At 42.5% G+C, this 25,534-nt stretch overlaps 1 protein-coding gene across 4 annotated transcripts in view; it reads right to left on the bottom strand.

Annotated features, from left to right (window-relative positions):
* The window catches only part of NCALD (neurocalcin delta), a 268,172-nt gene that overhangs the window by 122,119 nt on the left and 120,519 nt on the right, over positions 1 to 25,534 (bottom strand). For all 4 annotated transcript variants that reach the window (XM_036436709.2, XM_036436712.2, XM_045581352.1 and 1 more), the window contains one exon: positions 11,897 to 11,945. The gene's annotated coding sequence lies outside the window, so the exon portion shown is untranslated. The remainder of the gene's footprint in view (positions 1 to 11,896; positions 11,946 to 25,534) is intronic.

Genomic DNA, 25,534 nt, shown 5'->3' with positions numbered 1-25,534 from the left:
CAGACCCCACCCACTCTCTGCTGCCTCTCTTGATTTACTTTCTGAACCCTGATCCCATCCCCATTTCTCCCACTTTTTACACATGGAAAGTAATAATAGTCTCTGTAAATGTCCTCAGATGCTCTGTTGTATAAGTCCGCAAATAGCTGTATATTCTAAACTGCAGCCAATATCACATGCTGATCCAAAAACATCTGAGTGCTTTAATAATCTCAATCAGGGGTCTGCATCAGGCCAGATAGTGGATATTTTTGGCTTTGCCGAACATATGGTCTCTGTTGCAAGCACTCAATTGTGTCACGAAAGATGATACAAAAACAAACAAGTGGGCCTGTGTGCCAAGAACACTTTACCTAAGAAACTCACAGCTGGCCTGTGGGTCACAATTTGCCAACTTCCAATCTAAATCCAGGGTCAGATGAGCCATTTGTTTCATGTGTTCTTTCCAAACTAAATTTCATTATAGTCACTTCACTGGAAACAACATCTGAATTTCATTTGATACAGCCTTTTCCTTTGTCACAAATCATACTTAAGCCAAATTCAGGATCCATGAGGGAGAGAGGGAAGATGAGGGGCAGGGCCTTGAAGCCCTCCCCAGGCCTCTCCTCCCCGCCCAGTGGCCATCAGCCCAGGGTGGGAACAGGATCGCCATTGCTGATTTTATCTTTTGAACTTGGGCTCCAGTGTGGCTCTACTCAGTGCTGTTGTCAATCCTGCCTTATTTCAAATGCTGGTATTTTGTTCATTACAAAATTTTTTGCATTAATTTTGATGTTTAAAAGATACTGAAGTAAATATTCCTTATTCCAATTATGGAGTTCTATTGTACCCTTTTTAACTTTGTGCCAAAGTGAGTACCCTAGAACCAGCCTCATGTCTCCTCTGCCTTGCCAGCCCCCATCCCCATTTCAGAGATGACATCATCGATCCCATCTCTCTTACCTTTGGACAGATCAGCCCCCTGGGCTGCTGTGCTTCCATTTCAGTTACTGCGTCTGCCTCAGACACAGGTAGATCTGAAGCAGGAGGAAGCTCTAAATAAGAGCCCACCTGGCACCATATGTAGTTATTACAACAATGTTATTGGTTAGATTCCCTCTGCCAGTGGTCGGCAAACTCATTAGTCAACAGAGCCAAATAGCAACAGTACAACGATTGACATTTCTTTTGAGAGCCACATTTTTTTAAACTTAAACTTCTTCTAATGCCACTTCTTCAAAATAGACTCACCCAGGCCGTGGTATTTTGTGGAAGAGCCATACTCAAGGGGCCAAAGAGCCACATGTGACTCGCGAGCCGCAGTTTGCCGACCACAGCCCTAAGCTGTCCTTTACATCCCATGGCTATCTGGTAACTACCAAGATTGGTAGCACTTCTCAATCCCTTCACCCTTTGTACCCAGTTCCCACCCTCCTCCCCTCTGGCAACCATCAATCTGTTCCCTGTATCTAAAATCTGTTTCTTTTTTGCTTGTTCATTTACATTGTTCTTTAGATTCCACATATAAGTGAAATCACATGGCATTTGTCTTCCTCTGACTGACTTATTTCACTGAGCCTAATACCCTCTAGGCCCATCCATGTTGTGGCAAATGGTAAGATTTCCCTCGTTTTATGGCTGAGTAATACTCTGCTGTGTATATGCACCACCACTTTTTAGCCACTTGTGTACTGATGGGCACTTGGGTTGCTCCCGTAGTTTGGCAACCCAAGGGCCCATCACTGCAATGATGTAAATAACACTGCAATGCACATACAGGTGCATATATTCTTTTGAATTGGTGTTTTGGGTTTCTTCAAGTACATACTCAGAAATGGAATTCTGGGTCATAAGGCAGCTCCGTTTTTAATTTTTGAGGAACCTCCATACTACTTTCCAGTAGTGGCTACACCCGTTTGCATTCCCTGAAACAATGCACAAGGATTCTCTTTTCTCTAGAGTCACTTCTTAAGGTGGGAAGGAACTTAAGGGACTTCATATCCATCATGTCATGTAATGCTCATGACAGCCCCATGAGGTTTGATTACGTTCTTCTGCATGGATGAGGAAAAGAGGCTCACAAACTGAGATTACAGAAAGTAGGATAGGCACTTGACCAACACCATCCATGTGCATATCACAGTGAGCACCCAAAGGAATGTTCTCCAGGACTGGACGTTCTGCCAGGAGAAAGGAGGACCCAAGCAAAGGAGCCGGAAGTATCTGAGGAAATGGGCATCAGAAGCAGAAAAGGATGTTCCAGCAGGTTCAGGGGGCGGGGAGAGAAGTTAAGAGCCCCTAGAAGGAGGAAGCTGTGAAGAGGCCCAGAGGGGAAGGCCAACCTTGGCTGCTTTACCACTCTGCCCAGGGCCGTTCCTCTTGGTGCCAGGAGCCATTGTAATCATCATTAAAACTGTAACTAAAGCAACTGCTGCTCAACACCCCCAACATTTTGGGGTCCCTTGCTTCAAGAGCTAAGGAACTATTTTCAATTTCCAGTTCCCACTTGTCCCAGGCACCACCATGATTCTGTGATCAGGAGGTGCATCACCTGAACACAAGACCCAGAGGAGACCATTCAGATGGAAGGAAAGATCAGACCAAAGTGAGGACAGGAGGCATGAGTTGGGCAAGGGAGAGAGAGTGGTGTAAGATGGGCGTTGGGAAATGAGGCATTAGGACACCATTTCCAAGCCAGTGCTGGAGAAATACGGCAAGCACTCCCTTTTGTTGTTTTATGTTTCGTTTTGTTTTTTATATTTTATTTTTTAGATTCCACATTGCAACTCCTGTGTGTGTGTGTGTGTGTGTGTGTGTGTGTGTGTTAATCTTCACCCGAGGATATTTTTCTATTGATTTTTTTTTTTAGAGAGGGCAGAAGCGAGGGGGAGATTCAGAGAGAGAGAGAGAGAGAGAGAGAGAGAGAGAGAGAGAGAGAGAGATATCAATTGGCTGCCTTTCACATGCGCCCTGACCAAGGCTGGGGATCGAACCTGCAACCAGGATACTTGCCCTAGACTGGAATTGAACCTGGGACCCTTCATTCCAGGAGCCAATGCTCCATCCACTTCTAGGGGAAAATCACATTTCATGTGACTCTAGGCAACTTCCAAGGAGGTATCAGCTCATATGAGAAATCACGTGTGGTGTCATATCTCTGTAATGAGATGCACAGCGGGCACTTTCAAGCATTGAATATACTTGAATGTGAAGTTTCACAGCTGGTCACAAGTTCATAAATGCTCAGAGCCTCTTTCACTGTGAAGATGCATGCCACGCTGGGATTCCACAGCCTGAGAGGCTTCCTCGTCTTCAAAATCGAGCAGCTCAAAGACTCATCTGGCAAGAATGAAACCACACAAGAATAGAAACCACCCCAGGCAGAGTGTGAGAGGCCAATCCTATAAACAGCAGGATGGCAAGGTATAAACAAGAATAGAAAGGAAGCATGCAGCCTTTTAAAATCTGTTTTATTATTATTATTTTAATATATATATATATATATTTTTTATTGATTTCAGAAAGGAAGGGAGAGGGAGAAAGAGATTGGAACATCCATGATAAGAGAGAATCATTGATTGGCTGCCTCCTGCACACCCAACACTGGGGATCAAGCCCGCAACCCGGTCATGTGCTGTGACTGGGAATTGAACTGTGACCTCTTGGTTTATAGGTCAGTGCTCAACCACTGAGCCACACCAGCTGGGCACACAGCATTTTTTAAATCATTGCTTTGGAGAAGGCCAATAAGATGGGAATGCATTCATCTCTGTATGTCATGGAACAGCGGCAGCTAAGAGAAGTGTGAAATCATGAGCCAAGTGGATTTGCAATGAGCCATTTCAGGCCAACTCATCCCTTTCAGCATCAGGCTTGATTTCACAGACTTCTCTTCCAGAGTTGTATGGTTGGGTTTTTTAATTTGTTTGTTTGTTTTCCCTTTCATGCACCACAGCCAGTATTTTCAAGGCTGTTGCAACTTTCCTAAGTCACATCTTTTTTCCTTCTGTGACCCCACAAAAATGTTGCTACAGAGAACCACAACCACAATACCTTCATCTTTCATTGGATTGAATCATGTTCTTGAACGTCAGGAAAATGTGTCCACATGTTTGTATTGAGTCTTTGTAAATCTTTTACATGATCACTTGTGTTGTAGATGTAACGCAGCACAGTCCAGCATCTTTTACCCTTTCGATCAGTCCAACAGCAATTAAGCACTGAGCATGGACCCTCCACAGTGGTCTGGGTTAACAGGAATGAACTGCAGATCCCAGCTTCGAGGACAACCAGTCCACTCGGAAGAGAGAGACTTGGAAACAGTTATGAGAATGGGCGGAGCCTTTTTACCCCCTGCCCTATGGTGATAATGTGCAAGCAGGCTGCTTCCACACCAACAATGCCTCTGCAGGGCACGTGATCGGGGGTTAGGTACCTGTGACTAAGCCAGCACAGATTGGGCAGCACGCATGCTCTCGTATGAGGAGACAGAGTCCGTTTCTGGCAAGGTCTCCTGCATCCTTGTCCATCTCCATCATTGCCTTGCTCTATGTAACTGCTCTCAGCCTTAGACCTCCAAACTGCCTTGCTTGGACCTATAATCCTTCCTAGCTCTACTTGTTATTATTAATGGCACCCATGCCATACATGCTTATTATGTGCCCAGAATGTCCATGCTTTATTTCATTGAATTTTTAGAACATCTTTGAAATGGGCTTTGCTATCTGGGTGTTAACAAATGAAAAGGAGCCTCAAAAAAGAAAAAAGAAAATTAGAAATGTGTGCATGGCCACACAGCTGGTAAGCAGAAAAACTGGGATTGGCACCCAGGATGTGTGATAAGAAAGGTTCTCAAACAGTGCATTAGACCACGTCTGTAGACACATGTCGGTGATTCGAACTGTAAGAACAGAGATCAACATTTGCATTTCTCTCATAACCCGCAGGCAGGGTGGACCTGTGAGCGAGCAGCGTAGGAGCATGTACCAATGTGGTGTGCTTTAAGGAAGGCCGGACAAGGATGGGTTAAACGTATCTCCATCGCTGCCTATTATGGTGCCTGGGATTTCTTTATTGGAGGTGCATTACTCTGGGCCTTGGGGTCTTTCTGGTCGTCAGGATGCTCCATTTGAACACGATTGCCCTGGGAGGAGTCAGCCTCAGCTGAGGCCTCTGTGAGGGTGAGGGCTTTAGAGAATCAGTCTGAGGAGAGATGCCTGGAAGGAGCTTGAGAGCTCTGAGAGTGGGCAGGAGGGCCACAGAGAAGGGTGGGAGGTTCTGAAAACAGGGGTGAACATTTTGTTTGGCTGACCCACCTCTGTGGCCCCAGCTCAGGGCGAGGCAAATGGAAGATATATAATCCTCTTGATTTGAGAAAACGTTGCTTTGATCAGTGTGAGAGTTGGAGGCATGCAGGGTGGTAGCAGGTGGGCATTGAGTGCTGAGGGCCATGAGCACTGTGAGACCACAAAAGAGGAAAGACAGAATCCTTGCCCTCAAAAAGCTTATGGCCTCTCTGGAAAGAGAAAATATCCATAGCAAACAACAGGTGAATAAGATAATATAGGAATGACCATGCACAAAACACAGGTATAATTGAAAACCCAGGAGAAGGAGAGCTCCATTGGGGGGGGAGGGGGCAGGAGGTGGTGTCGCTCCACTGGGGGCACATGGCCCAAAGAATAGCACCAAAGAGAGAGATGGCATGAATAGGCTGGTGAATGTCTGCCATGCCAAGGGAAGACCCACATGACTACAACCTACTACGACCAAGGCACTCCCACACAAGGAATCCCACATTTGGATTTAATCAGCATGATGCAATTATGTTTCTGCACTCTAGGATGGTGCAGAAACAAATGCATGCAGTAATAAGCCCAGAATCTCAATGACGGGTGAAGTACCAGATTTATCTATTAAGACACATGGCAAGTAGATGTGATGAAGCCAATTAGGCAAATGTAAACCCCTCAGCTATCCCTGTGGGAGAGAGATCTGATGGTCAGCCTGGGCCAGCAACCTTGGAAAAGTCCAAGGCTTCCCACTGGATTCGGTTCTGATAAAGAACCGCTTTATCCTGTGACCTTCCAACCAGAGACGAACGCTCCTCTTCCGGGCTTTCGCTTAATACTCCCTTCTCAAGCAGGAAAGGTTATTCCTATTTGCTCTAACTTATTTTGTATTTTCATAAAAGATCCCTTTATTTAATCCGTACAAAAGAAAACAACCGCAAGGAAGAAAGGAAGGAAGCAAGCAAGCTTTGACCTTTATTTGCTAAATGAGTTATTTCACCAAGGCTACAGGTGATTATGTCCTCACCCTTCCAAAGAACTGCCCTTTGTACCCGTTGGCACAAGGGAGACCAGCAACGACAGCCTCAGGCTTAGTCATGAGGGAGCAGAAAGAAGAAAATCACGTGTAGGAAGAGACTCGAAAGAGAGGTGAAGGGCGAGGGAGGAGGACCTACAAGAAATCCTTCTGCTGAAACCGGTTTGGCTCAGTAGATAGAGCATTGGCCTGTGGACTGAAAGGTCCCAGGTTCGATTTAGTCAAGGGCATGTACCTTGGTTGCGGGCACATCACCGGTAGGGGGTGTGCAGAAGGCAGCTGGTCGATGTTTCTCTCATTGATGTTTCTAGCTCTCTATCTCTCTCTCTTCTTCTCTGTAAAAAATCAATAAAATATATATTTTTTTTAAAAAAGAAAAGAGAGAAATCCTTCCTCCCCATTGCTTAATTGAATTCTATTCCTAGCATATATGTCATTTCAACTTTCGGCTGCTAATGAGCTATGTTTCCACAAGTGGCCTGTTTTCCCCCAGGTGGCTGAGCATCTGAGACATGAATGGCCAAGGCCTGCGGTTCGGTGTGCTAAGAGGTTTGTAGTGACCTCCATGGAGATGCACAGAGACAGTGACCGCATTATCCAGGCCCACAATGAGGCACAGACTTTGTCTAACAAAGGATGCTTGTGCTTTACTTCCAGATGCACACAGCAACTTGGCTAACGAAGATCCGACGCCTGAGTGTCAGGATTTCCGGGACATTCTGGTGTTCAAAGAAGCAATCAGAAAGAAAGAAAAAAAAAATTGAACTCATAAGAATCTGGGAGATGATTCCAATACTGGAACAAAATGACAGGACCAGTACTTTTGCATTTAATATGTTATAAGAAAAGGATTCAGAATTCATAAAAAGAAAATGGTGAAGATGAATATTTGAGACGCTTAAAATATACAGATTTATCAACATCATGTAAAATGCAAAAAATACAACCTAAATATTATCATCCTATTAATAATTATTAGTAGACAGAATTTTAAAACGTAAGTATTAAAAAACGCTACAATCTCAAAAATGAAAAAAATTGTCATGAAAAGCAGACCATTTCATCTCAACTTTTGTAGAGATTTCTTAAAGTGCATAAACTTTGTTGCCATTAAATTGAGAACACATTTCTACGCAAATTTTTTCACCTCCAAAGAGAAAAGGCCCAGTCAGGAAAAGGCCCTAGCCCGGTGATGTATTTGTGAGCTCTCTCCAAATATTTTTCTCTGATTTCAGAGCTCTCCTCTGATAACTTTGAGGAGGATTATTTTTAAACTTTGAGGAGTATAATTTTGTGTTGGGGGAGGGAGGAAGGAGGGGAAATTAAATCAATATATTTATGTCGAGCTTTAGTTGAACTGAAAGCAAGAAGCAAGCACTTTCTATTTGTCCTCCTCCCCTCCAGTTAGCTCATCTGTGATGGAGATCCCGATACCCAGTTGCCCGTATCTGTTTAAAACATTCCTGATGTTGTGCGTACACGCTAAAGGGATCCCCAGTCAGTCACACCCTCATATAATACCCTCCTGTGAGGCAGGCACAACCCCTGACTTGTGTCTAGCCACTGGAATACAGCAATGCCAAAAGGCCAGAGCTCCCTGGACTAGGTTACATTCTGCAAAACTCCATCTGAGCAGGCTGGAGTAAGAGTCTCCTGCTGGTTTGACTCAGCTGCATTGTGGCAGTGCCTGTGAGAAGCAGGTGGCCATATGGAAAGTGATGTGAACACTATCTAGGAGGAGAGAGAGTCCCAGGAGACTGCCAGCAAAAAAGCAGGCCACCTCAGTCCTATAACCCCGCCTTAATTCTGCCAACAACCACGTGTTCTTGGAAGAAAAGAAACCCAAGGTTCAAGGAGGAACACAGCCCAGACAGAATCTTGACTACATCTCTTCGTGATCCTAAGGAGAGGCTCCAGCTAAGCTGCACCCAGATTCCTGGTCACAGGAACTGCGGGATAATAATTACCTGCCACTCAATCCATGGTAATTTGTTTTGCTGCAGTATATAATTAACACACATCATCATCCACTTTGAACTCCAGTAACAATTATTCTTGCAAAAAAAAATTTTGTGTTGCCCTGGCCGGTGTTTCTCAATGGTTAGAGCGTAGGCCCGTACACCAGAGGGTCTTGGGTTTGATTCCCTGTCAAGGGCACATACCTAAATTGCAGGTTCAATCTCCATGTTGGGCGTATGCAGGGAGGCAACCAAAAGATGTCTGTGTCTGCCTCACATCTATGTTTCTCTCTCTCTCTTCCCCTTCCATCTCTCTCACACTCTCACTTAAAAACCAATAGAAAAAATATCCTCAAGTGAGGATAAAAAAATAAGTTTGTATTGCCAGTTGTCATATTCTTCCTCCTTTTGAGGACTATAGAAACATAGCAGAATGCTTTATTGACATGCACACCTTTATCAAAAGTTCAATGCAGAATATAATTATCCATGCATGAGTCTCAAAACAGAAATGAGTTCAATTTTCAGGACACTCAGATTTAATTGGTGCTTGAAAATTAGAGAATATGCCTCCAAACCAGTTTTTTTTTTTCATGTTTGGTACTTCATTATTTTTAAACAAACTTTTGCTTTTGAAACAATTTGAGGTTTACAGAATTATTGTGAAGACAGCACCGAGTTCCTGCACCCTCACACCCAGTTTCCACTGTTAATAATATCATACATTAGCATAGCACGCTTTTCACAATTAATGAACCAACACTGATATAGTATTATCAACTAAGCTCCACACTTTATTCCTATTTCCCTGTTTTTTTATCTTCTGTTTTTCCTATCCCAGTATCTCATCCAGAATACCGGTAACACTTTAGTTATCGTGTCACCTAAGCTTCTCTTGGTTATAACAACTTCTTAGACTTTGTTTTTGATGACCATAACAGTTTTGAGGACTACTGGCCAAATAGGATTTATTGGATTGTCCCTCTGTTGGAATGTGACTTATGTTCTTCTTGTGATTAGACCGGAGTTATGTGTTTTGAAGAGAAAGACTACAGAGGCAAAGCACCATTCTCATCACATCATATAAAATGTACCTGCTTTCAATACCAGGCAGCAGTGTTGATGTTGACCTTGGTCACCTGGTTTGAGGTCGTATTTGTCAGGTTTCCTATTGTAAGGTACCCTTTCCCCCACTCTCTTTCCATACTGTGCTCCTCGGAGGAGAGTCACTTTGTGCAGCCCCACTGGGAGTCAGGCTGTTACCTCCTAAAAAGCAGAGCATTCCACTTACATGGCTTTGAATTCTGCATGGGAGAGTTCTCTGGTCTCCTCCAATACTCTTCCAACCGTTTACTGATATCAGTACAGCTACTATTTCATACTTTGGGTTAATCCCAATACTAATTTATTTTGTTGCTCAAATTGTTCCACTTTTGGCCACTGGGGGTACTTTCTCTCCTTTGGACTCTCATTGTGTTATATCCACCATAGGAAGGTAAGCTGTTTTGGTTTTTTTCTTTTAGCACATCCTTGCTTTCTGGCTCTATTAACTGTTCCAGGCTAATTTTGCATATTTCTTGTCATAGTCTTAAATCAACCATTTCTCCAAAGAGTTCTGGTTCCTTATATTAGAAAATAGTCATTGGAAGCCAATATTTGGGTGGTAGGTGTGTTTATTGCTACTGAAGTGTCATTGTTTCTAGGTCAAACCAGTTTTTCAATCTCTTAATATGAGACGTTAGAGTATCCCTGTATGCTGAATTTATTTTCATTTCGTCAACATTTTTACAGACCTCATTAGATAAGATGTTGAATATCTGTGCCAGATATTCAACATCTTATCTAATAAAAGAGTAATATGCAAATTGACCATACCTCTGCTACACCCACAAGCCACACCCAACAGCCACGCCCAACAGCCAATCAGAGAAAGTATGTAAATTAACCCCAACCAAGATGGCTGCAGCCAAGAGAGCAAGAAGGAGGCTTGGGTTTCTCTGGCAATGGAAGAAGCCAAGCTTTCCACCTGTCCTGGCTTGCCTCAGCCTCCACTCAATGCTACAAAGATTCAATTATAGAAGGTAAACAAATCCAAAAAAGAAATGGCAGCATCCATGGAGCAAGCAGAAGGCTTGGCTCCAATCAGGCTACAAAGTTTCAATTGTAGAAGGTAAATAAATTCCAGATTCCACGGTCTCTGCTTGGATCGCCAGAGGGCGTGGCTGGCCTGCAAACCACTACAGGCCTCTCTCCTAGGCCACCCCATGCCTCAAAAAAAACCCCACACTGATCTGGAACACCCTTCAGGGCAAACCAGCTGGCCCCCACCCATGCACCAGGTCTCTATCCTATCTAATAAAAGAGTAATATGCAAATTGACCATCACTCCAACACACAAGATCAAGATAGCTGCCCGCATGTGGACACAAGATGGCCACCACAAGATGGCCAGCAGGGGAGGGCTGTTGGGAGGGCCCAGGCCTACAAGGGAGGGCAGTTGGGGGTGATCAACCCTGCAGGGGAGGACAGTTAGGGGTGACCAGGCTGGCAGAGGAAGGAAGTTGAGGGCAAACAGGCTGGCAGGGGAGCAGATAGACATCAATCAGGCTGGCAGGGGAGTGGTTAGGGGATGATCAGGCTGGCAGGCAGAAGCAGTTAGGGGCAATCAGGAAAGCAGGCAGGTGAGCAGTTGGGAGCCAGCAGTCCTGGATTGTGAAAGGGATGTCCAACTGCCCATTTAGTTGGACATCCCTCGAAGGGTCCCAGATTGGAGAGGGTGCAGGGTAGGCTGAGGGACACACACATACCACCACCACCATCACCACCACCACCACCACCACCACCACCACCACCACCACCCATGCATGAATTTCATGTACCGGGCCTCTAGTTTTGAAAATATTAACTCATCTAATCCTTGTAATAACCTCAGAACAACTATTATTAGCCCCATTTTGTAGACAGAAAAACAGAGGCACTGAGAGGTTTTGACATGCCCCAAATCATGCAGCTAGTAAGTGGAAGGCCAGGAATTGGTCCCAAGCCATCTCCAGATTTGGGCACTAACCATTATAACACATTGCCTCACAGTGGTGAGGACCTCACAGAGCATAAAACTGATGTCACTGAAGATACTTCTTGGCCTGTGGCCCAATTAAAAATAAGGGAAGAGGCTGTTGCAATGCACCTCTTGAGAGGGCTCTGGAAGCTGCCTGGGATGAAGCTGGTATATATATGATGACAGACGATGCCTAGAATTAGTGGGGTGCTCACATTGTAAAGTATAAAAACGTCAAATCACTAGATCATACACCTGAAACTAATAGAACCAATATAAGATTGTGTACTAAGTATACTTAAATAAAAAATAAGTTAACAAAATTAACAATAAAAACCCACTCAGTGGCTGCAAATATACTTTGTTATACTCAAGGGTGATGGGTGGTGCCTTATTTATTTCACTTCTACCCATTTTCCTTTCCACAAAAATTAAAAAGGGGCTTTCCTATCTTTCTCTCCCCATTCATTATGCAAATATTTGAATGAAATTCTCTCTTGTGAAAACCACTGAACGAAATTGCTATTTCAGTTGACAACTAATTGAAAAGAAGATTAGAATGTATACTTACCTTTGACTGTCACGAGTGGATGGTTCCAAGAGGCCAAAGTGGAGACAATCTAAAAGAAAATAGCAAAACAAGCCCACTGAATGCAAATATGTGAATGGGCTGCTTGTAAGGCCCTCCTCCCCACTTCTTTCAGTGGCAGAGCGCCACTTCCTATGACGTGGGTTTAGTTGTCAGTCACACCTCGGGGGAGGGAGTGTCGGTGGGGTGGAGATGGGGCAACGTAGAAAGGACTCACCTAGAAAAAGAAGGAAAGCTTTTTCATAAACTTATGAAACCCGACTCTATTGATTGACTTCTTACTGGTATCTGTAAATTCCTTGGAAGAGGACACAGATCCAACAGTAAGGAACGTGGGCCTTTGTTTGTCAGTGCAGAGCGAGCACCCAACGAGCTGCCTTCGAGATGTGCCAGAGCTAAGGGACATTCCAAGAAGAATTAGCAGACCAAGCCTTAAAGCAACAATAAGAAATCACACTGACATAGGTCAGCGAATGGGAATAGTGTATTGGTTTGATTCATAGGTCAGAAGAAAGAGATGAATCTTTGGTCTGTGAGGAGCCTTGCCCAGCACGTATGATTGAGAAGGCTTCCAGGAAATGTGTGTGTGTGGTGGGGAGGGTGATCTATCAATGGCAACATCAATGAACATGGGGAAGGGGATGGTCTTGGATTCAGTTTCTGGCATTTATAACTGCTCTTTGAGAGAAGTACATTTTGATGCCTCTGGGAACACCAGTCTAGACAATCTAATCAAAACAGCAATCTCAACTCATACCATTGAATTCTTAAATATCAGAGTGTCACTTTTATTAGAAATAAAATATCAAGAAATGGGCAATTGTTTGGGTTTTTAAATATCCGCCCTTTTTATTAACAAAAGTCAACTGTAGTAATTTAAGAAGAAAAGGTATTCCAACTGACATGGTAGAAAAAAATGAAATATTCTACTGATTTCTGGGTACTTGATGATGGGCTAATCACTGCAAAATGCATCTTAGTCTATACATCAAGGATTCCTATTCCTCTAAACATTTAATAGAGAATTGAACAGAACTAGGACCTACTCTTAATAACCTGTACATTTTTATAACCATAGATATTTAGAAAAGATTTTGGCTTAATAAAATGTAATCTTTCCAAGCATGATTTTTAGCTGGGGGGGGAAATCTGTGAAAGGAAAGTTACAGATTTTCCTCTATCGCATAGTTACTATATATTGACAAATAAACATATCACAACTTAAATGTGATATTTTAGGGTTTTTACATTGTTGATATAGGGAATCAAAATTTTTTACATTTTAAAGTATATTTTACCAGTAATTCTGTTTCAGACTTTCAGATTTTATTGGAAAGAAAAAAACAAGCAAACAGGTGCTTGGTTAACATGGCAAGTTGAATAAATGAGCCATGACTAGAGCTGACGTGACACAGGACACCAGTAGCTTTCTCTAGTGTCTGAGTGGACAGGCATTGGAGACCAAGCTTGCTAGATGGCATCTAAGTCAGCTGGGTGAGACCAGGGGGAGACATCAAATGGAAAGTACTAAAGCTGTGTCAGCTCTCTATGCCACTGGGCAAGGTCCATGGATCTGCTCTCAGAAGTACATTGAAACAAAACCTGTTACCTTTTTTTCCTCAAAGATTGATTACAAAATGATGGAGGTGGGGCGGGAGAGGCACGGACATGGGGAAATGCAGGTATAAATAATCGGCAGTGTATATTCAGGAGTGGGCAAACGTAGGTTGGTAGTTGTGAGTACACAAGACACAGAGTGTATAATTGTATTACTATTTATTTATTATTGTAGTATTTATTTGTACAACTGGAAGCCTACTTTTGCACATCCCATATAATATATGCTAGGGGTGTTGAACTCAATCAGAGAAGGGGCCAAAATCTAAAATCCAGCCTAAATCGCGGGCCGAATGGTTTACTGAACAGTCATAAACTGTCATTGTGATGGAAACGCAGCAGAGTGCAGCGATGACAGCGCGGTGCAGGCCACATTGCAAGGCCTGGCGGGACGGATTTGGCCCGCGGGCCTTGTGTTTGACACATGTGATATCTGCATTCATTGAAACACATGCGTAAGAGAAATTTTGTAGGTTTTGTTCGTATCCTGACAATTACAATAACCATTTCCAGGAGACAAAGGACCTTCAGTAGAAAGAACACAGGAGTGAGCATGCAGCGTTCTGGGTCTCATCTGAGCTCAGCCATTAGGTAGCAGTGGGCTGGCATTGGAGCAGTCTCTTTACACCACTATGTCTCTACACACAGCATGGGTGGGTCCTCGCCCTAAAAGCCCTTATTTTTCCTTGACAATCTTTATCGGGAAGTTTTATGATTTTTGAACAAGTAAATAAATACAGCTGGCCAAATTTGCTTTTTCAGAAGCCTAAAGTGAACCCCCTTTTAAGGGTGACAGTACTTAAGAGAGCTACTATAAATTATTTTGGCTTGCATATACAAATTTTAAGGCTTATAGTATGAAAGTCTAAAAACTTTGGATAAAAACTGCTTTGAAGAGTTTTAAATGTTATGCGAAGATACCGTATAGTTATCAATACCATTTCACCACTACTTGTAATTATTCTATTGGTCAGCCACGTCATCCCTTCATGTCAATAATGAATGAAATGGTTTCTGGTCTCTATTATTTTACCCCAAACTTGGCATTTTCACTGAGCAGCACATTCTGACAAGAACTCTATAGCTCTTTAGATTTCATTTTAATTTAATAAGTCTGGCCATTTGAATTCCAGAATCCAACCCCAACTTTCCTCAGTAAGTGGAAAAGGCTGAATACTTATTCCATTGGGGGGGGGGGGGGGCGCGAGGGAGGAGGGTATGTACCATGCTCCAAAACACAATTAAACTAGAAACAGATGATATTCATCCTCTCAGGGGCGTTTAGCACAAGCTAAATATACTCCCAACACAGCTGACCATTTATAAACACAGCTTCCCTCACCAACCATAGAGCTGCACTGAAGGCAGCCCATTCATTGGTCCGCAGTGAAAGTCATGAATGAAGAAGGTGGGGTGGCGGCCATGTCTGAACATCGCGCAATCAACACTGCTCCGATTCACACGAATATTTAATAAGAACAATTGAAAGCATTCTGTTGCCCTGTTTCCTAGTTTCTGGTTCAGTACTTGACTGAGGATCAGTGAAGTTCTCTCTTCTTGGCATTTTCACTGAGCAGCACTTTCTGACAAGCATTTTATAGCTCTCTACCTTTCGTTTTAATTTGGTTTAATAAGTAAATATGGGCAGTAGGTATGGAGGGAGCAGATGTAGCAGGATTCCAGCTTCTCTGAAGGAACCATTGCTATTGCCCCTCTTACTCATAGCACAGCCTCCCGTGGGCTGGATGCTGTACTGAGCTTCCTTCAGAGGCTACGATTCATTCTGTCTGCTGCCATGATTCAAGTGGAGAGGAATGGATATTTTCCTCATGTCTTTCCCAGAGCTGGTCTTACATGCAGGAAGCATGTTGTGACAAAATAAAAATAGCAATAACACGAAGAAACCGACCTGATTACAGGGAAGAGAAATGGGCTAAATCATATAAATGTCTTACTTAGGCGATTGGTCAGACAACAACACTGACAGAGAATCCACAGGGCAGAGCCCACACGGAATTGTCCCCTGTGTCCAGGCCACCTGCAATGTCCCTCTTGGGAGAATGGCTGCCTGGCTCAGAAGCAGACAAATACAGTCATTCAATGGCCATACAATGAGGGGTGTGTTTGCTCATTCATCCAACAAACATTTGTTCAGCATCCACCATGAGGCAGCGGGGAGGACTAGAAATGAATAACAGGATTCACCTTTGAGGTGCTCACTCCTGGAGGCGGGAAGGAAGCCAGCCTAGTCGTTTATGAGAGACAAATAAACAAGTAAAGTAATCAAACATTAACAGTTTTCTCAGGGATGTAATGTACAGCACAGGGAAGAGAGTCAATAACATCGTAATAATTATGCATGGTGACAGATGGTTACTAGACTTACGGCGGCGACCACTTTATTAGGCATATTGATATTAAAACACTATGGTGTATACCTGAAACTAATATAAAATTGTATTTCAATTATAATTAAAAGTACATTTTTGAAATATATTTTTACTAATTTCAGGGAAGAAGGGAGAAGGGATAGATAGAAACATCAGTGATGAAAGAGAATCATTGATCGGCTGCCTCCTGCATGCCCCCTACTGGTTATCAAGCCTGCAACCCAGGCATGTGCCCTTGACTGGAATCGAACCTGGGACCCTTCAGTCTGAAAGCCAACACTCTAGCCACTGAGCCAAACTAGCCAGAGCTAAAAGCACGTTTTTAAAGGATGGGAACAGAAAGCTAGACTCATGTAACCACAAATATCCAATCTGACCAATATGCTCACATCCTGCTCACTCTTTCCTTGTCCCCGTCTCATGGTTTTCCTCATGAGTGCTTGCTCAGGAGAACTATTGCCACTTTGTGTCATATACAATATTTATTCCTTTGTGCTTGGTTGACTGTCTCTCTCCATAGAAAGTAAGTGCTTAAAGACATGGGGTTTCTTTGGTTCATGGAGGTAAACCTCCCCCAGAACAGAAGATCACTATTAGTAGCTGCTCAATAAATATTTGATGACTGAATGTATGAGTCAATAAGCATAATAGAAGTCACTTAATAAACAGAATGATTCTCTCAAAAGATAGGAGGAAATGATGTTGGGTAATTACAAAAGGCAATTCAATTTTGATGAAGTCATTGAAAAGCCAGTCGAAGGTGATTTTCTTGGCAGATCCTCAGGAGTATCTAGCACAGTGGTTCTCAGCCTCTCTAATGCCTCAACCCTTTAATACAGTTCCTCATATTGTGTTGACCCCCAATGATAACATTACTTTCGTTACTACTTCATAACTGTAATTTTGCTACTGTTATGAATTGTAATGTAAATATCTGTGTTTTCTGATGGTCTTAGACGACCCTGCTAGTGGTTCTCAATGTGATCCACAGGTTGAGAGCCGCTGCTGTAGAGCCTAAGACCATCGGAAAACACAGATATTTACATTACGATTCATAACAGTAGCAAAATTACAGTGATGAAGTAGCAACAAAAATAATTTTATGGTTGGGGGTCACCACAACATGAGGAACTGTATTATAGGGTCACAGCATTAAAAAGGTTGAGAACCACTGATCTAGCATTAGGTCTGTGAAGTACAGGTAATTTTGTCTGCTTAGCATCCTGTCCGCATGCACCTGGCTCCAGGAGGCTTTGCTGAGGCAGCCAATCCCAGAGGCAGGACCGCAGGGCAGGGCCCAAACCCAAGCTGGGCCAGCTGATTCTCACCCCCTGCTCGGCATGTCAACCCGAGCCACCGTGCTGTCCAGAAGGATGGTCCACACGTTCCTGCCTCTGAGACCCCCTAGCTGTTCTGATTCCCATCTCCCCCAAGTCCTGTTTGACCAGCTCTTCCCTCAGTTCTTTAAGCTATTAATATCCTTCCAACAAACATTTGTTTCTGGCTCCAGTAGTCTCTGTTTATTTCTGTTGATTACATCCAAAGCTCTCTATGACCACAGGGGCTGATTAAAAGATGAATGCAGCTTGGAAGTACTCACGATAAAAAATCTTTTATTGAACATTAACCATGTGAGGTACTGAGCTAACCTCTGTATCAGAGTTATCCAATTTAATCATTAGAGCCATCTCCGTGAATGCCTGCCACATAAAGCCTTCCAGACAGTAAACAACATGTCCAAAGCTCCCAATCTACCAGAGGCAGAGCCATCATGTGGTATTATTCATTTTCTATTACCTAGAAGCCTGTCAAAGAAGTTTCGAATTAAAGATCCCAAAAAGAAGAAAGAAGATGTGGAAGCAGATGGACTAGAGACATAAGTGGGAATAGTTAAGGAAGCTTAAGACAAAGGAGTGAATTCTACATCAAAAAGGCAAAAGGAGGAATAATAATAATACTAGTAATTAGACAAAATGTGAAAACTACAAGGTTAAAGAAACAGAAGTAGGTAAAGAATTTCAGACAACTAAGATATAATGATGACACAGGAGACAGAATAATGTTATAAAAACACAGTTTCCACAGTAACCCCTAAATTTTGCAAACATTCCCTAAGCACTGACGGGGGGGGGGGGGGGGAGAGGCAGGATTACAATGACATAATAGCATAACTCAATATCAATAAACACAAAAATTTAAATTGAGTTTAAGTATGACACTAAAATGCTCTTTTCATGAAACTAAGCAGCCAGATAATATCTAGCATATTCAAAAGAGTTTGAAGTCCACAACAGATAACATGTGATTAAAATAGTAAAGGAAAATAAAATACAGGAAGGAGTGATTAGTGATGTCTAATGCTGTTTAAAAAAACACCCTGTGATAAATGAGAACTGATCTCCGGAGTTAGCAGCACAAAAGTCACTGGTGAGCTTGGTTTTGGTGGAGTAGTGAGGATGAAATTCTGAGAGGAGGGGAGGAAGTAGAGACACCTCTTTTGAATGGAGAAATTGGGCTATAGCTTGTGGAATCACAAGAGTCCTTTTCCCTAAGATGCAAGATATTATACTATGTTTGCAAGATGATGGAAATGATTTGGAGAAGAAAGGAAAATTGATGAAGCAGGGGCAATTAGGGGTCCATTGCAGGAGCCCAGACTTGAGCAAGAAAGAATATGGGATGCAGGGCATGGGAATGCTGGCTTTAATTAGGAGCAGGGATAGATAATCCATCTCAGCCAACAAGAGGGAAGGAAAAGTGTGTAGGTCCTGAGTCAAGTAGGTGACAGATTTTGTAATAGGAATCTACAGACAGTCTTTTCTGATCACTTGTCTTATCTCAGTGATGGAAGCAGGATCATCGGTTGAGAGTGCAGAGAGGGTTATTTTGAGGTTTGAAAAAGAAAAAAGGAAAAGGGGTAAATAAATAAATAAATAAATAAATAAATAAATAAATAAATCTAGGAGAGTGAGAGAGTGAAATGACGAGGGTAAGTGGTAGGGTGACACTTTCTAGTTACTAGGTTCTCAGTCATGACTTTCAGCAAGACCGCTCAGCATGGTTGCATGGTTTTCTCCAGCCACAGCCAGTCTCTCTTAGGTTGAACCACGGTTGGGCCATGTGGGGTGAAATATGTGAAGGGTTTAAAGGAACATGCAAAGGAAGGGTTACTAGAATGAACAACGGAGGAGAGAGAGGAAATGATGGGCATGAGGAGCAGCTGAAAGTTGGTCAGGCCAGTGGATCAGAGGTCTTAGTGAGCAAAAATGTGGCAGTGGGGTTCTCAGGGGAATAATTTAGAATAATAGGGAGGATAATGGTCAGAAAGTAGAATGCTAGAAACAATATGGAAGATATGTTGTTAGTAGTAAGGACCACAGTCCAGAGTAGAAGGACTTAACCTTGACTATCCATTAGAATTATTTGGGGACAAAAAACAAAAGCAAAATGAAACAGAACTATACTTAGGTCTTTCTCAAAACAAACTGAATCAAAATCTCTTAGGTGTGGCCTGGACATTAGTATGCCTTTCTCCGTTTCTTTGTTAACTGTTTCCCCAGGAGAGTCTAATAGGCAGCTGAGGTGACAGCCATGGTCTAGGGTAGGTTTACCTTAAAAATCTACCATGACATAGTGTGTATGACTCAAATTAGCATAAGGTCAGCTAAACTCCACATCTCTTCCATACAAACTGCCATAGAGACTTGTCTCTATTTCAATGTAACTTACATCTTGCCTGGGAGACTGAATGCATTAATCTAAATTTAAGTATATTAACTTTTCTTCATTCATCTAATCTTATTGACTCAGCTTTTAGCTTATCAAGATAAATTTTGTTTTGACATATTAGCTACATCTTCCAACATCTATGATTAATGAGTGTCTGCCTGTAAATTATTAAACTATGAAATGAATGTAACCAAGACAAGTTCTGTGACATTCTAATTAGAACTTTAATGCGAGTTCTGTGACATTCTGGATCCTCTAAGAATCCAGTACTCTGAGTCACACCAAGAATTCCTTCATTTTTATTCATCCCAAAAAATGTTTAATGATTGTCTACTAGGGGCTAGGTCCTGTGTCAGTTCACAGGGTTACAAATGTGATCAATGTGGGCATCCTGACCATAGGGGGTTTGCTTTCCTTTGAGAGGACAAATAATAAGAAAACAGATGAATCGGAAAAATAACTATGTATGTGGTAAGTGTGACAAAGAAAAACAAATGTTGTGATAGCAAATGTTGGGAAAGATAACTGGAGATCCGGTCTTCCAAGCCAAGCATCAGCCTCAAAATTCTCAGTTCTCCAAGAGGACATTATGAAAGACTTAAAAGAAAGTTTCTGAAATCCATAGACCCGAGTCTAATGTGTCTTCCTGCTCTAACTATTGACACAACTTATTATTTATGAATCCCCACTGCTGGTCTGCAACTTTTCTTAAAATGCTCATAAACCTTCTGCTTAATCATCTATCCTAGAGTTTATTGAACTCAATGAGCAGTTGTTTCAAGAATCCATCATTTTCCTGTTTGAACATCAGAACAATTGGCTCATGAGACTGAACAGTAATGATAAATTTGTACTACTTATTTTATATTATTTATAGTCATATATAGTCATTTATTATATATGGAACATAGTCATACATATAGTCACTTATATACTAGAGATCCAGTGCACAAAATTTCATGCACTCGGGGTGTCCCTCAGCCCGGCCTGCCTCCTCTCACGGGGGATGTCCACCTCCCAGACTGGGCCTAAGCTGTTAGTCAGACATCCTTAGTGCTGCCGCTGCCCTGGCCAGCCATGAACCAGCTTCTAGCTGAGCAGCACTCCCTCTGTGGAAACACACTCACCACCAGGAGGCAGCTCCTGTGTTGAGCATTTGCCCTCTGGAGGTCAGTGTGCATCATAGCGACCAGTCGTTCGCCGTTAGGGTCAACTTGCATATTACCCTTTTATTATATAGGATATTTTGTATATAAATACAAAATCATGTTATTTTACATAATGCATATATTCAAATAATATAAACACAATGTATTGGGTCGGCAGCTAAGTAATTGCGGGTTTCACACATACATGGCTTCAGTTGAATTTTTAGGTTTGCAGACGTAGTACAAATGTAAAACACATTTTGTTATTTGATAGTTGGCTATTCAGCTGTTAATCAGTAAAAAAAGTTTTTTGATCTGTTTTGTAGTTTTTGTTTGGCATTCGTTGAAAAATGGAAAATCAAAAGGAACATTTTCGTCATGTTTTGCTTTTTTATTTCCGCAAAGGGAAAAACGCATCGCAAGCTCATAAAAAGTTATGTGCTGTTTATGGTGACGAAGCCTTAAAAGAACGGCAGTGTCAAAATTGGTTTGCCAAATTTCGTTCTGGTGATTTTTCACTCAAAGATGAAAAACGCTCTGGTCGTCCAGTTGAAGTTGATGACGCCCTAATCAAAGCAATAATCAATTCGGACTGTCACAGTACAACACGTGAGATTGCAGAGAAGCTTCATGTATCACATACATGCACTGAAAATCACTTAAAACAACTTGGCTATGTTCAAAAACTCGATACATGGGTTCCGCACGAACTGAAAGAATCACAGTTAACGCAACGCATTAGCAGCTGCGATTTGCTAAAGAAACGTAATGAAAATGATCCATTTTTAAAACGACTGATAACTGGCGATGAAAAATGGGTTGTTTACAACAATATCAAGCGGAAAAGATCGTGGAGCAGGCCAGGTGAACCAACTCAAACAACATCAAAAGCTGATATTCATCAAAAGAAGGTTTTGTTATCAGTTTGGTGGGATTACAAAGGAATTGTCTACTTTGAACTCTTACCACCCAACCGAACGATCAATTCTGATGTCTACATTGAACAACTAACGAAATTAACCAATGCAGTTGAAGAAAAGCGGCCCAAATTGACAAATCGAAAAGATGTTGTATTCCATCATGACAATGCAAGGCCACACACATCTTTGGTCACTCGGCAAAAATTAATGGAGCTTGGTTGGGATGTTTTGCCACATCCGCCATATAGTCCTGACCTTGCACCATCTGATTACTTTTTGTTTCGATCTTTACAAAACTCCTTGAATGGTAGAAATTTCAATAATGATGATGATGTCAAATCGTACCTGATTCAGTTTTTTGCTAATAAAAACCAGAAGTTTTTTGAACGTGGGATTATGATGCTGCCTGAAAGATGGCAAAAGGTCATTGATCAAAATGGGCAATACATTACAGAATAAAGTTATTTAGTTCCATGAAAAAATTGTCTTTGATTTTCTTTTAAAAATCTGCAATTACTTAGCTGCCGATCCAATATAAATATATATTTGAAGGCCCATATTAAATACTTTGTTCACTGCTGCATTTAACCTTTATAATACATTTCTGAGGTATTAAGAGCAGGGGAACCATAGTTGGAGAGGGAGGGGGGATGCACTCTCCCGTGCTTCAGTGCAGTCATGAGGCTGGAACCCAGACAGATGACTCAGAGCCAGAGCTCCTAACAGCTATGTTCTCCGGTGCCTAGTAACAGCCCTGCCGCAGCTTTCAGGTTACACATATTTTGAAAATGTGAAGAAAAGATCAAAATTGTAGTATCCAGACAGGCAGGCAAATAGCCTGAACCAACTCACTCGTGTCCTTCCTAATCCAATCTTAGTAAATGCTGAACAAGCAAAGAAATATTGATAAAAATGTGCAAGTGGCAATAAAACATCCCAGTAAGTGTGTCCCTGACAATGTCTCAGTCATGGCAGTGGCCTCTGGTGTATCCTCAGGCCTGAAGCTGAGCACAGGCCTAAGGCCCCTCAGTCCCCTGATCCTTACTGTGATCGCCAGTGTCTGCTGGCCCTGCCACAGGGAGGAGTCACCACTTGTATTCACTACTGGGAGGCAACTAATCAGCTCTGGCCTTGTCCTTCGTGATGTCATTATTAACAACCTTAGTAAATGTGTGTCTACGGGTGCAGGGTCTGATCAGGACTCGCAGGTAGAGGGAGAAGCACTATCGAGAAGGGAGGCTTTATCTCAGTTCCTTGATGCCAGAAGGAAACCTCTTCTACCATAACTGAGTCCCAGATCATGGACTGGCTGTCAATAAATGTTCAACGAATTAATGAAAGATGGCAACCAGGAGCCCTTACAAGAGTGCAAATTAGTGTAAGTGAATGAAGGTCTTTCCCACGGTTTTGGTGATGATTGACAGCCTGTTACCTTGATTGAATGTTCCATTTTTTCAGTGTTAGAGACTCAGGGGTCCAGCTCCATTGAGAGGAAAGCACATTTTAATTAACAAGATGGCTGAAAGACTGACCGGTTTGAAGGAGGCAAATCACACAGAAACCAACTGCACCGGCACCAGTGGCAAGAATTACTAAGTGGGTTGTCTCCTCTATCCTTTCAGTGATTTAGGTGATGATTGCTTTTAGTTAATCCTTTGTCTTTATTTGCCAATAGGAGTTTCTGAAAGCTTTAAGTAGCTTGACTTTTCTCCTGATCGCCACTCTGGTTGACAGAGATATTTGCTTAGCAAACCCTTTCTTCTCAGTGCAAAAATAAATCATTAACTTCTGCGCTGCCCTGCCTAAACAGCTACAAGTTCTGATTTAATTAATAACGTTTGTCATAATTAAATGTAGCGAACTTATCAACCTAGACTGTTAACAAACCTGGCAGAAAGAAACGGACATGGTGGGGTGCCCATCATTTGAGAGGTACTTTCCATTGGATGATGTCACTTGATCCACACGATTCCATGAGACAGCCACTATGATCCCCATTTTACTGATGCTCCAACTCAGATTCAGAGAAGTACAATCATGGTGACGAGCCCAGACAGCCGGTAAGTGGCAGTGGCCAGGGTGGTTCCCAGTGAGTCTTCCTTAAAGCCCGCCGGTGCTTGCCCCCTCAGATTGTAAGAAGAACGAGACCTGGGAGGTGACTCGGTGCGTCCGAGGAGCTTTGAGGAGACCGGCAGTCAGCATGCATTTATTGCCTTTTTTTTTTTTTATCACTTCATGTTCTTTCCAAACTTGCCATTGTGCTATTTCAACACATATCCACATCTCAAACCCAGATTTTGTTCCGTTTGCACTTTTGAGAGGAGGAGAATCCCCTGGACTTGACATGCTGACCTGGATCTCAAATATTTTCAGAAAATGGATTATGAAGGCTGATACCCAGGGAAAATTGGTGGCATTGGGTAGTAACAAGAAGGAACTGAGTTAGATGGCAAGGGGAACTTCCAGGTGATAAGACAAGATAAGCACTGAGAGGAACTAAGGAAATTTAGTGACAAGCTTGGATGAGGATATGAAATAATCAGTAACCCATCGTCTGTCAGAGGAAATGTGTGGGGAAGAAAAAGTTGGTTTATTTAATTTATTTATTTGTTTGTTTGTTTATTTTTAATATATTTTATTGATTTTTTTTTTTTTTTTTTTTTTTACTGAGAGGAAGGGAAAAGGATAGAGAGCCAGAAACATCAATGAGAGAGAAACATCGATCAGCTGCCTCTTGCACACCCCCTACTGGGTATGTGCCCGCAACCAAGATATATGCCCTTGACCAGAATCAAACCTGGGACTCTTGAGTCCACAGGCCGATGCTCTATCCACTGAGCCAAACAGGTCAGGGTAAGTTTGGTTCATTTCAAATGGCCCTAACATGTCCCCGTCAAATGTTGACACAGGTAAAGTACCCATCATCCTGTATTCTTTAATGCAATGTCCGTCAGCTGTAGCCAGAGAAGAGAAACCGGTGAACTTCAAGGAAACTTTCACGAGTTTCTTACAGAAACAGGAAGCATGCCACCTCGGGCCGTGCAATCCATGTGGGAAGCCTCAGCAGGTCTAAGGACAGGAGGCAAGAGCGAGGGAGCGGTCTTGGCAAGAGACCTCATTGGGGTTTTCGTGGGAAAGGCGAGGCCAGAGGGAGGAAATGGTTTTAAGATTGGCTGGTTTTAGAAATCCCTGCAATGTGGGCTTAGGCTGTAGAGTTGCCTGGTATGGGTCCTGATGGGGCAGGGGTGGGGGCATGGGGACAGCATGGGCTCCATATGAATAGGCCAGATGGAGGAGGTACACCTCATCGGTCAGATTTCCTATCAAGGCCTGCTCTAGGAATTGGCTAGCCCAGGGAGCAGCAGATGTCAAAACATCATGACATATAGAAAATAAAAAATACATAGCATGCAAGATATACTAAAAAGCACTAGAGATCTGAATCTGGATAGAGCCCCAGCATCTGTTTAACCTTCAATGTGACAGGCTTTTCTCCCACTGAGCCTATGCAAGCAGCTGGTTTGGAGAAACTGAGGGAGCAAATACAGCAAGCACAATGAACACACAGCCCTTAAGCTAACTGACAATCCCAACCCCAAATGAGACAAGCTCTAGATTTGGACAAAAGATCTTGTAAAGCATCATAACATATTGGCTTAGCTACACAGAACCTAATTGGTCAGCTGCTGAATGGCAAACATAGAACCAAACTGAATGGTCTTTACATTAAAGTTATATTACACACGACAGCCAAATCCACTGTTGCTACAGAGAATATACCTGGGTGGGCCCAGGGGCTTCTGAACAGAACCTGCC

The sequence above is a fragment of the Pipistrellus kuhlii genome, unplaced genomic scaffold (assembly GCF_014108245.1).
Source record: "Pipistrellus kuhlii isolate mPipKuh1 unplaced genomic scaffold, mPipKuh1.p scaffold_m20_p_14, whole genome shotgun sequence".
Lineage (NCBI taxonomy): Eukaryota > Metazoa > Chordata > Mammalia > Chiroptera > Vespertilionidae > Pipistrellus > Pipistrellus kuhlii.
Note: the sequence above shows the minus strand (reverse complement) of the source record. Positions and strands in the feature narration are given on the sequence as shown.